This window comes from Amphiprion ocellaris, chromosome 21 (genome assembly GCF_022539595.1).
Source record: "Amphiprion ocellaris isolate individual 3 ecotype Okinawa chromosome 21, ASM2253959v1, whole genome shotgun sequence".
Taxonomy (NCBI): Eukaryota; Metazoa; Chordata; class Actinopteri; family Pomacentridae; genus Amphiprion; species Amphiprion ocellaris.
This window is the reverse complement of record NC_072786.1, coordinates 29,093,024-29,106,475: the sequence shown is the minus strand read 5'-3', so window position 1 is coordinate 29,106,475 and position 13,452 is coordinate 29,093,024. Positions and strand designations below refer to the sequence as shown.

The 13,452-nt window shown below is 33.9% G+C and overlaps 1 protein-coding gene across 1 annotated transcript in view; it reads right to left on the bottom strand.

Annotated features, from left to right (window-relative positions):
- usp6nl (USP6 N-terminal like) overlaps positions 1-10,974 on the bottom strand; it is a 140,056-nt gene extending 129,082 nt beyond the window's left edge. Inside the window, exon 1 of the mRNA XM_055006294.1 lies at positions 10,744-10,974. The gene's annotated coding sequence lies outside the window, so the exon portion shown is untranslated. The remainder of the gene's footprint in view (positions 1-10,743) is intronic.
- Positions 10,975-13,452: the final 2,478 nt, after the last annotated feature.

The following is a 13,452-nucleotide window of genomic DNA, read 5'->3' as shown; positions in this document are numbered from 1 at the left end:
TTGTAATTAATTTCAGCTCACTGGTTTAGACATGGAATTCTTCACCATTTGGGGAATTTATCTTCTTGTTGAGAGTTAGAGAAGAAGATCAACACCTCACATGTCACGATGAATACAAACCCAACAGCCAGTTAGCCTAGCTTAGCATAAAGCAGGGAAAGCCGCTAGCCTCGCTCTGCTGAGAAGGTAATACAATCTGCATATCAGTTTTGGTTCAAACAAATGAGATAGAAAATGTTAATTAACTTTACTGACATTGTTCACCAGACCTCATCTCGTCAGAATAGAACCAAGCTAGCTGTTGCCAGTCTTCATGCTAAGCTAATCTTGACTAGCCGTAGCATCATATCTATCGATCTTCTTCCCAAACTCTCATTTTATACATGGAATTCTTTGCCATTTTTAAAAATTCATCTTCTTGCTGAGACTTAGAGAAAAAGATCGACACCTCACATGTCATGGAGAATATAAGCCAAACATCTGGTTAGTCTAGCTTAGCATAAAGCAGGGAAAAAGCAGCTAGCCTAGCTCTGGTCAAAAGTTCATACAATTTACATACCAGTTTGGTTTAAACAAGTGAGACAGAACATGTTAATTAATTAAGTGTACTGTAATTGTTTAGCAGGCTTTGTCCTGTCAGTACAAATTCAAGCTAGCTGTTGCCGGTCTTTATCCTGAGCTCCTGGTATTTATCGATCGCCTTCCCTGACTCTCAGTAAAAAAATAGCAACAAGCATCATCCGAGAGATGTCAGACTACTTATTTACCTGGAAAAGGATTTAATTCTAATTTATTAACCAAAACACAGTAAAAAATAAGGTAGTCTAGAGTTGATTGGTGTTGGTACAAAGCTAAATCTAGTCTTCTGTTTACGTCTGCTGTCACCTAGGGTGCTAGGATTCCAAATTTTGATTAATCTTGCTATCAATTAATAGTAGGATAATTGATAATGCATGAAATCAGGATATTGGAACACTGTAACAGTCAATCTCGGCTTGTCATTAAGCCTCACAGAAGTCTTTGTCATGGTTTCCATCGTTAGCTAAACCCCCAAACAATGCTCTCTGCTGTCCAACACGAAAATGCTGGTAGTCCAGGTGAGAGAAAACTAAAACTAAATATTAAATGACTTAGATCAGATCAGGGACAAATAAAAAATGCTTGTGGAAATCCCTAGAAAAAAAAGACAATGCTTACAATATGATTTCTTGCCAGTACTGGAACAAAAAATTGATTATGCACATCATTTCTCAACACAAACTTAGTTTGGCAACAATCCTGATCATCAATTATTTATATAAGTTACAAAAGCTTTCACTGTTTTGTGTTAGGATGCAAATGATAATTTCAGCATCAACGCTGCAACGTGGACAAATAGAATAAATAAATAAAACCATCACGATGCAGGATCTGCTTGATACATGAAGAAAATTCATGATTCCACTTTTCAGAGGCACTTTTCAGGTAAAAAAGTAAGAATTACTGTATTTTTGGTATCGCAGTATATATAAACAAAAACACAAAAACTCACAATGCCAGTTCAGTCCAATATATCACAATTCTATTTTTTTGTGATAGTGAGTTGAATATATTTTGATTTTTGAGTATTAATATTATGAGAAATTGTAATTATTGGCTTTGTTGAAGCCTTATTTATGTCTAAACAGAACGATAACCTTTAACCATGTGTTTTTTATTCCCATTACTATCTTGTTTGTTCATTTTAATAGTCAAATCATGAAACTGAGTCAAAAAGAGACAGAAACAAGACAAAGTGCAGCTAAATAACTTTAAATCCTTGAGTCGTATCGACTCTTTCCTGTCTTTTCAGGGCTGCTGCTACCTGTTTGTGGATGACGTCCACACCGAGGCACAAACACAGTCAGGGTCGGGTATAAAACTGCAAACACAACAGAGACTTCCTGTACGAGAGGTTAGCGGCGTTGCTATGCTACAGACGTTCAGTCGGACTGAGTTTGGGAAGCCACCTGACGGCAAACAAAGCGGCATTTCGACAGGAAAACACTCAGAGTGACAGATTGTTTCTGTCGAGTCCCTGCAGATAGAAAAGGAACAGAATGAACTAATTTGAGGAAGTCGACCCTGATGGCTGCAGAGCTTTTCTGTTTCCTGAACTGTCACTGATCCAACAGCAGCAGGATGATTCTAGATCACTAAGGATTCTTATTATCTTTAGTCCATATGGACTCGATGGTTAGATGAATGTATTAACGGAGAAAAGACTCAATAGATGCATGTTCCATTTACTAAAGTCTGATTTGCTTTATAGAATGCACTCTAAAAAGTAAGAAAATGCACTTCTGCAAAATGAACAATCTAATTTGCAGATTGAGATCAGCTATTTAAGTTGTTTTGATGGGTTTCATTGACATAATAATGTTGCTAATTGGTCATCTAAAGTCAAATTTCTGCATTAATTCTTCTAAAACAAAATTCAACTTGTAGCAAATTCATTAAATTGGCTAGAAAACTTCATTTATCTCCACTGTGAGAAACTTGTATTTATGGTATTAACTATGAATTGTTATTTTTTAATAGTGTTAATTCAACTTAATTTACTTCTGTAAATTTTAATGCTGTAAAATTATTTGCCGCAACTCATATATTATGTGAGTAAGTCTTGTTCAGCATTAATTAACTCTTTTGGACTAACTTAATTTACTTGGGTTTAATGTACTTTTTTTTATTAGTCTAATTTTTTAAAGGTGTAAAATTACTTGGCTTAACTTAATTTATTAAGTTGGAATAAAATGTTCAAAATAAGTTGAATCAACTTTAATAAATTAGAAAATAAGAAATAATTTCCATAATTTAGTTGAGTTAATTTAACTAGTTGAGTTGCAGTTAACTTTTAATTATGTGGATACATGTCTTTCAATTGGTATTAGGTAATTCTTTTGGACCAACTCAATTTACTTGTGTTAATTCAACTTCATTTACTTGTGTAAATTTTAACGCTGAAAAATTACTTGGATCAACACAATTAAATTAAGTTGGACCAAAACATTAGAAATAAGCTGAATCAACCTTAATTAGAAACTAAGAAATATTTTCTAGAATGTATTTTCAGCATTAATTTTCTTTTGGACCAACTTAATTTACTTGTGTAATTTTTAATACTGTAAAATTAGTTAGCGCAAGTCAAATAAATTAAGTTGGACCAAAACAATGGAAATAAGTTGAATCAACGTTAATTAGTTAGAAACTAGGAAATGTTTTCTATAATTGAATTAAGCTAATTCATTTTTTTTCAGTGCATCTAAATTTGGTTGCACATATTAATTAAATTATATGCCTTTCATTCAGCATTAATTAATTAATTCTTTTGGACCAATTTATTTTACTTGGATTGAATCAGCTTCATTTATTTATGAACATTTCAATGCTGTCAAATTAGTTGTCTCAACTTAATTAAATTAAGTTGAACAGAAACCTTTAAAATGATTTGAATCAACCCTAATAAATGCAAAAAATAAATAAAAAAAATTAACAAAATTCAATTAAGTTGATTAAAAGAGTTATTTTAAGTACAACATTCAGTTAAATGTTGTTACACTCAGCCTAATTCAGTTATGTTAAAAATCAAATTAAGTCGGACCCAAGCCTTTAAAATAAGTTGAATCAACTCTGATAAATCATGTTAGCTCTACTAAAAGACGTTAAACTGGTCCAACAGAATCGATTACTGCTAAAAGAAACATATTTAAACATCTAGGAACTCTTTCCAACCTTTATTATGTTTTTTCATTTTTTTTTTTTACACAAATGTCACTTTCACTTCGAATTAAACTGAAGCTCTACATGAGATGCATTCTTCTTTTTCTTCCTGGATTAACACGTTTTTCTTTTATTTACAGGTCAACGGTGTAAAATCCTGAACCTGAATTGATTCCAGTGCAATTAGTGCTGAAACAATTAGTGGATTTGTTAATCAAACCGGAGCTTTTAATGGTTCCAGCTTGTTAAACATGAAAATTCGCTGCTCTTCTCAGTTTAACACTGTAGTAAACGGAGTATCTGGGTTTTAGAGCGTCGGTAGAAGAAAATATGCACAATTTGAAGCAAAATAATCATTTGAACGTGTCTTAAAAGCATGTTTTCTATGCTCTATTAATGAAAAACTACGGAGAACACTTTCAATAGGTTTTTAAAATGCCACAGAGCAGCGACTACATCTAAAATCAGCAGGAGGTTTTGTGTTTAAAGGTCAAGTGTTGACAATAGTGTCATGGAGGTCAATCAGAGGTTTAATCTAAAAACGTTGCAGGAACGAACCTCTGACTGACTGAAACTCGACCAGCTGAGCAGGAGACCAGCCGACTTCTGATCTCTGAAAGTTTAATGAAGGAGGAAGATCAAGATTCAGGGTCAGACGTGTCGAGTTAAAGGAATAATCTGTTGAATTTAGTGTTTATTGTGATCAATTACATCTCTACAGCCTAGAAGTGCACAGACATTCCTTAAAATTTTGTTTTTTTCTGTGTTTAAGGCTTCTGTCCACATAAAAGTGTAGTTTAAGGCATTGAAACTTTCAAAGCTTATGATAAAACCATTATCTTGGTCTACATGAGGTGATTTTATGCAGCTTTTTCTAGTTAATCTTCCAATATATTACGGAACAGAGGCACCAAAATCAGCCCACACATGATCCCCTTCTCTCCTGAAGCATCATTAGTTGGTTTTCTGCTGCAGGAACTCAGTTAAGATGCAGCAGGAACTACCGTGTAATCAACCTTTTCGACCAATGTGTTGTCCAGTGAAGCAGTTTCGACCACAACTTTGACTCTGATTGCACCAAAAAAGCAATAAACAGTAGTTATAAGACACAATTCCAGCTCTTTAATGGTGAATTTTACATAGAAGAAGCCAAAAAAGACTCTGAAAAGGCAGAAAAAAACGTCCCTTTGCAAATTCTTCGTCTTCTTCAAGTCTAACCAAGCAGATCCACCAACCCAGTTGCCACAAATTTATGTTCTTGTAAAACTAAAATCCATTCTTAATGACATTTTTTTCAAACTTAATGCCTTTCCAGGACAGAAAACAAGTTTAAATGTCATTGTCAAGGCTGCTCATAAGTACCAATGTCAAAGCAGAGGTACTTTTTTTCTAGAAAAAAGTTCTACAGGTGTGATTTATTCAGTCAGAACTCTAACAAAGGTGAAGACTACCCTAACATGAGTTCTTGCAAGTTCCTGCAATGGAAAACGGTTGATTGTTTGTAGCTTAGAGGAACCAGAAACTGTTTTGTTTTTTTGTTTTTTTTTAGTTTTTTCGGACTTCTGGTTCTGACTTTATGGTTCTTAACAGAGTTTGAGTTGTGTTTTTGCTTGTTTATGTGGACAGAAGTTAGTATTTTGAGAACAAACGAATACATGAATGTGTAACAGTTACGCCACAAGAAATCCAATGTTAAATAAGGCAAATTAACTGAAACGTTACTTTTTTTGCTGGATACAGTAAGAAATCTCACACTTTCCATCAATAATCTACAAGACAAGTCTGTCTGATACATCATTTGTGCTACTTTAAGGGTTCTTGGATACCTTAAGGTTTGTTTCTAACTTTACTTGAAACACACAAGAGTTTGCGGACGATCAGGTTCCACATGTTTGCAGCAAACTCAGCGAATAACATGAGAAAAACACTATAAATTAAGATTTGGTTGCAAAAAAGGAACCCAACATCAGTTACCCTGGAAACACATCGACTCCAGAAAGGAAGATGTCGACCAAAAACAGGTTCTGTCCACAGTTTGTTGCTATTGTTGCCACCACATAAGGCAACACAACCAATTTAAGCGTTTAAATCAGCACCAAAAAACCTCAATATGACGAGAAAAACAACAGATTGGAAGCAAAAAAACTATTTTTGATGACTCTGATAGCGGTACACCGCATGAGAAAGAATTCAATCGGCCTTTTTGAGCCTTAAGAAAATCAGTTTGATCTGAAATAAAGCTGCACTCCAAGACAAAATCACTCAGTTCATGTTAGAATTCTTTCAAAAAATCATTATTCAAATCATTTGGTGAGAAGTTTCCAAAGCATTCATACAGAAAAAAAAATCATTTTTTAGTTTCTACTTCATTTTTGATGCACATTCATTCTAATAGAAGGCAGCTCCAATCAGGCTCTTTCCAAACTGACTTATTCTAGTTAGAAGTCATGCATTTTTTCATTAAAAATATTGCAGATAAGCAATTTTTTCCAATAGAACACAACTCTAACATGTCCGAGTGAACTAAAGTGCAACCTTGTTGAATAGTTTTGTTTTTGTTCGAAAATGCAGCAAAGAAAGACAAGCAGAAGAACTTTTTTTTTTGTCAGACTGATCAGAATCTCGAACACAGTTGGTTCAGAACCTCGAATCTTCAAATGGAGCAGAATTCCAGGCCAAAAACTCATTCTCAGCGTTAAAATTTTCAGTTTCCACCACAAATTCTACAATAAGGACAACAGTAGTGGACGTCCTACAGTAAAACTGCACTTAAATGACTTAAAACAGAAGAAAACCAAAGAAAAAAAGGAAGTTTTACTCTGAAATGCTTTGATTTTGGACGTGCAACTTCAAATCTGCAGAAAGTCCGACATGTACCAGACCATAAGCGTTTCTCAAGACAAAATGCAGAATTAATTGTACTTTTTCCATCTATTTCTTCACAATAAAAGTCACTTCTGCACGTATTTGTTGTCTGTTGTTTGGCGTTACAAGAAGCAGGAATGTTGCCTCGACTTTCTGCCTTCTATCTCTGTTCTGCATCAGAGCTGGAAAAGGGCCGATCCCAGAAATGCAGCTCAGCAGTGACACAATGGCTCCAAAATAAGAGCTGATAAAGCGAATAGTCTGACCCTGACACATCCTGACATGCTGGAGGTGCAGCTCTGCAGAGGAAACCGTGGTTTGAACAGGAATATGAGGGCAGGGCAGGCTGTTTCTCATCATTTCTGACTCAGGTCATGCTTGTTTACTTGATATTTAAGGGTTTATTTACCCACAACTTCACGTAAAACCTGCGATCCTGCTGGTAGGAAACAGATTTTAATGCTTCAGCTTGAAAAAAAAAATCACGTTAGAGTCACAGTTCCACTACAAGCAGCTCGTGTTTTCAAACTGTAAAGCTCCTGCCAGCCTTAAGCCGCATTATCCTGAAGCGGGATAGAAGGATTGAAAAGGCACAACACTGTCAAGGAAGCAGCATTCATAGATATGGCTCTCCACGGTTATTTTCAAAGTAAAATGTGTTAAAATCAGCTTCACAAGTTCATTTCATAGCTTTCTATGACGGATTTAACTTGGAGTTTTGGTGTTTAACAATTAAAACTTAGAAAAAAGGATAAACACAATGAATTTCAGTGCATTTTCTGTAGTAATCAAGAGCAGAAACAGTCAAAAGATACACAGTTTTTAAGCTTTAACACTCTAATGAAGTGTCAGCTTTTTAATGCAAATTTGTAACGCCTTCTCATTTCTTTTCTACTTTTCACACTGAAATATGAAATTATAAAACCAATATTGGATACTTCGGAATTAATAATACTGCAAATCACAAAAACATCTAGCATTTATTTACCATTAAAGTCTCTGCAGCTGAATGTAAACATGAAAACTAGCAAGCAAATTGTATTCAAAAATTACTTTTGAATTAATGTGTGATTATTTTTGACAGACATCGCAAAAATAATTTAGTGGGAATGTGTCAATGTTTGTTCTACTTATTTTTATTCATTTTGTTTAATCTGATTATTATTGCTATGTGGGACCCACAATAGTATATTATGCAAAAGATAATGACATGTTTTTATTTCAGCTTCTTTTTGTATATTTTACACTTTCAATTCAGTTTCCTTGTGTGTTTTCACAGCTTTCACTACATTCTTGCGTCTCTGAATTAACAATCGACGTTTCGTGCTTTTATTTTGAAACCAACCTCGCTTTTCGACAGTTTCGCGTCATTTCGCGCTAACTTAACGCGCCCTGCCGCAAAGGTAACTCCATCTTCTGTTATTCTCGAGGCGCAAAAATCTCCCACGTTGCGCAACTTTGTCAGAAACAACCGCAAAAAACAGCCGCACCGACGAGCCGGTCTTCATTTCCGCAGGTTTTCCGGTTTTCCAACGTAAACAACTGATTGATTTAAACTAGGAAAAAGCAGCAGCAGCAACTCGGAGCTCATCTGCGTGACTGACGGGCCGCGGCAGCCAATCAGAGGCCTGGATTTGCTCCGCTCCAGCCAATGGGAGGCCGTGATTGGTTCTGTGGCTGCAGTGACTCCGTTGCGGGAGGCAGTCGGGGGGGGGGGGGGGGGGGGGTTCGGTCGAGTGAAGCTCGCAGCAACTACCAAAACCGAAACCGGAACTAGAGCGTTTTCACATTCAAAATAAAACACGGAATTGAAACATTTATCCACTGAAAAAATGTCGAAATAAAAATTACATTTTAAAGAGGCATTTGGGAATTATCTTATTTTTTTAAAACTTGCTATTCCATATACAAGTACGTGTGCAATATCAGTAGCTTTTGAAATATGCAATAATCCTCTGAAATATTGTCTAATTGTCTACATTTCTACATATGGAATCATCTTCTGTATGTTTCTTGTTTAATTTTTCATTTGGTTTTTCTACTGATGTTCCTACATTTTTTGCAGTATTTTTCTTATGTGGGATTAAAAAAGCTTCATTTTACTCATTCTTTGATTGTATTTGTGTGTGTGAAAACAATAAATGTTTTCAAAACACTGACGAGTGTACCAAAAATACAGAGGAGGAGGAAAAAAGTAATAAAAGCACATTAATTTATTGTTTAAAGTAGAAAAAATAATGATAAATTAACCAAACAAGTTTAAATATTTCAGAAAAAAACATTCATAGTCGTTTATGGTGTAAATGTACCTGACTGATTTAAACATTAAGGGTTGAAACTCAACAAAAAATGATCTAAAATACAACTTTACCTGATTATAATCAATAGTAAAGTTAAAACCCGACAGACTTAATATTTACTGACATTAACCCGACTGATCATAACATTGTTCACACCGTAGACGCTGTTTCTATCTTGTATTTTATGTCCATACACTGTTTATTCAATCGTTTGTCCTGTCTTTATATTTACTCTCATCTATCTTTATATTGTTTTTATCCTGCTCTTCTATTACCTACAGATGACTGTGTGTAAATAGTGACTCGGTTCATGCAGCAAAATGTTCATACCGTTTACATTAAACATCCTGATTTTCCATTTATCATGCTCTGTTTATATTTCTTACACTGAGTCATTCTACACTGTGCTGCACTTTTACTGCTGCTTTTACTTCTGTTTGGAAACTAAACTGTATTTCAGTGTCTCACTACTTGTGCAACGACAAAGTTTAATCTGAAGTATTTAAAATATTACAGCTAAGAACCTGCAGGATGATTAATTATGGAGATTAAACTGACTAATTTAAATATTAAGGCTAAAACCAAACCTGGCTAATGTAAATATTACTGCTAACACCACACAGTATCATTGTTTATGGAAATTAAACTGATTACTTTGAATATGTTAGCTAAAATCCTGCAGTGCAATCAATCATGGAGAAATACTGAAGTAAACATGACAAAAACAGACCTGAAAATCCGACAAATCCAAAGATTTCCTGGATCCTCCATGGGAAAATGCTGTTTTATCTTTATTCTTTATTTTGCGTGCAATATTTTTCATTCCTTATTTGTCTGTTTTATCTTACAAATGTTTTACTTTTATAGCTCTTTCACATTTTTTCTCTCTGCCACTGACCAATTATAAATTGTTAATATAAACTATATTTTCAGGGAAAAGCCTGTTGTGATTTGGGGGGAAATGTAAAACTGTACATTCATAATCAGTGACAGCACGGTTTAGTTAATATAGATTTGATTTTATTTCATTGTTATGTTCAATATTACTTTAATATTATTAACAATATATTTTTTTCATTCTAAATCATTTTTAGCTAATTTTTTTATTTACCATTTTTAACATTTATATATCAAGTTTGATTGTATTTTATGTGATATATTACTATTCATATTTTATATTATATATTACTATTTGTACATTACATTCTATTATATTTTATATTCTATATATGTCATTATTATACATAATATTTTATATTCTATATGTTACTATTTATACATTATATTTCATATTAATTTTTACGATTTCTATATATTGTTCACTTACATTCATAAATTTTATTGGATTTACACAATGCCAAAAATAAAGGCCTCTATTAAAAACATTTATTCTCCTGTATAACATTTTTTAAATCAATACCTACTCCTCTGAATAAATAAACTAGCTTCACTCTTTGACACTACTGTTTCTAATGAGGACTTTTATTTTGTAGGATGCCACCGGATGCGTGCACCTCGCCTTCCGGTAGCTTGACAGCGTTGGGGGGGTAGGGGGGGTCGGTAGGCCTCGGTGAATACAAATAAGCACAAAGTTTGCAGGAATAAAACACACCGTCCCTTAATCCAAACACCCGAAATAACGGGAATAAACAAACACCGGAGCCCCGGAAAGTACCGGAGAGCCGCGGCGCCGCCTCCGGTTCCCACTTTGAACCGCCGCCGCCGTTACCGGGGCTGCCGTCATTCAAGCCCCGCAGTAACGACGCGGTTCCCCCCCTGACTGGATGCTGGATTTTCACGGAGAACCGGACAAGTGGAAACGGTAGCAACGGAGACTCACCTTCGTTCTCCAGTCGACGGGGCTCCTCGTGGATCACGTCGCTGCGGTACGATCCGCGGCCGGAGCGGCGCACCGAGCGTCCATAGTCCCGACCAGGAAGTCCGGAGCACTTCTCCAACTCTGGAGCTGCAGGATCGGATCCAGCCAGGTAGCAATGCGCCGCCCGCCGGCCTCAGCTGATCACCGGCTGCTGCTGCTGCTGCTGCTGCTGCGAAGAGTGGCTCCGATTTAACGTCTCCGCTGCAGAAACTAGAAAATAAATCACCTGCACGACTCACCTGGAGTCACCATGACAACAACAAACATGTTTTATCAACAAATAAACAACAATAAATCACTTTAATCCGCCTCTCCGTGTGTTTCTGCAACTTTAAACAAACATCATTATTTAACATGAGATAAAACTTTATTAATCCTGAAGGAAACACTGAAAAATGACATAAAATTAGAATAAATGCAGTGGAAAAAATAGAAATAAGTTACTTTAAATGAGACCAAAGCATAGAAAAGTAAGAAGTAATGCAACTAATGACACTAAAATAATAGCACACGATAATGAGAATACATGAAATATGACATTATACAGCTAATGGCAAAGTGAATATTTCACATGAAATTTAAATATTGCAAAAATAAAACTGATTTTAAATAAACTATTAAGAAAGTTAATATTGCGAATTATATTAATAATTATTATTTATTTACCTGGATGTTTTCTACAGCTGAAATTAAATAATAAATCTAAAATTTAGCATTGAACTTTTTTTTTTTTTTTTTAATAGATGTGACTGTTTTTGGACAGATTTCGTGATATTTATTTTGTTCTTTCTTTTTTAGTTATTACGGACCTCAATTTTTTTTATTCTGGAAAATATAATTATATATCAATAAATAAGAACTAATTAAATATTTTTTATTTTATTTTATAATTTTTTATTAAAAATAGAATATATCAATAATGGTGTGTTTTTGCCTCATCCTAGAGGAAATTCTTGAGCACAAAAAGAAATTACATAAAATGAGTGTGAATGTGGTGCAAAAATAATGCAGGCAATGACACTAAATGTTAATTTTTAAAAAAAAGTCTGAAAACTATCAAAAAAAATCAGCATTTTCATAAATGGTTTGATGATAAAAATTTCACAAAATTCTTATTTTTTAATTTATATTTAATGAAGCAAAATGTTATTTTACAAATGTAAGGCATTATTTGAAAGAAAAGTCATGTATATTAAGCATTGGAAAAATTGTTTAAAAAATGTATTTTTTAAATTGTAACTGTTACTGACCATACATTTAATTACAGATCATTTCTAGTAAAATCACAAAAATGTACACGTTGACTGTAAAATAACAACCAACAAAACAGCCCAAAACTGTAAATAATGTTACAAATCTGTATTTTTTCAAATAGTAAATAATTCTTTAATTAATTCATTTTACCATAAAATTACACATCTATATTTTTTTAATCATAGATGTTTTATATTATTTTATTCAATTATATTATTCAAATTTTCCAATTAGTAATTTGCATTCTGAATATAAGATGAATAAACAGGACAAAGCTGTAAATAATAATAATAAACATCTGTATTTGTGCAACTATTAAATTACACAATTTACTATTTTTACTATTTTACTGTATTTAAATCAGCTAAAAAAATAGTTCTCCCATGATTATTTATTCATTTATCTATTTTATTTTACATATTTTTTTAGCCATGTTGTTGACAGTCTTGCTGTTTTTATCTTACAGATTTCCTGTCTTTCCATCCATGACTGCGTCTGCTTCCATACTATGATGTTCCCATCAGGACCTCCTGCTGGTTTTGTGTTTAACTTAAGAGGATTTGAGGAGTCGGTTGTTGGCATCACGGAAGTGAATTCTACACAAAGCATGAAAACAAACCCAGAATGAGTCTGAGAACTGCTGCTTGTCTTCTGACACCAGAAGAAGCTCCGCTAGAACCCTGAACACAGCGAGACGTCGTCGTACCTCCAGTCTTTACTTTTGTTGTTACAAGAAAAAAGACCATTGACGGACGACGTTTTTCTGGAAAATGATGATGATTTTACCTGTTTAACACCTTCATTAACCCTCCTGTGGTCCTCATTTACGGGCACCATAAAACATTGCTTCCTTGTCTGGAAAAAATCCAAAAATTCGGCAAAAAAAAAATCCACAAATTTCTGAAAATTTGCAAAACCTTCAGGAAGAAAATTCCAATAATGCCTTAAAAGATTCCCTTAAAAGTTTTATTTAAAAAAATCTCCCAAAATTGGCGAGAAAATTCTTGTAAACATTTTCAAAAAATTAGCTAAAATCTTCCAAAAAAATCCTAAAAATATCTAAAGTGATTCCATATATATCAGTAGAACTTCTAATATATTTTTTAAGAACATTCACAAAAAATGAACCAAAATCCAGCAAAATTTGCTGGATTTTGGTTGGTTTTTTTTGTGAATGTTCTTAAGAAACATTTTTAACATTTCTTTTTTTCCACCAAAAAATGTTCAAAAATATCCCAAAATTGTTGAAAATATGGACATCAGAAATTTCACTGTGAAAATATATTTTTTCCACATTTTCAAAATTTAAAACGGGTCAATTTGACCTGCAGGACGACACCAGGGTTAAAGTAAATCCTGAAGTCTACAGACTGTCTGAAGCACCTCAGGAATTAAATGAACTTGGAATTAAACATT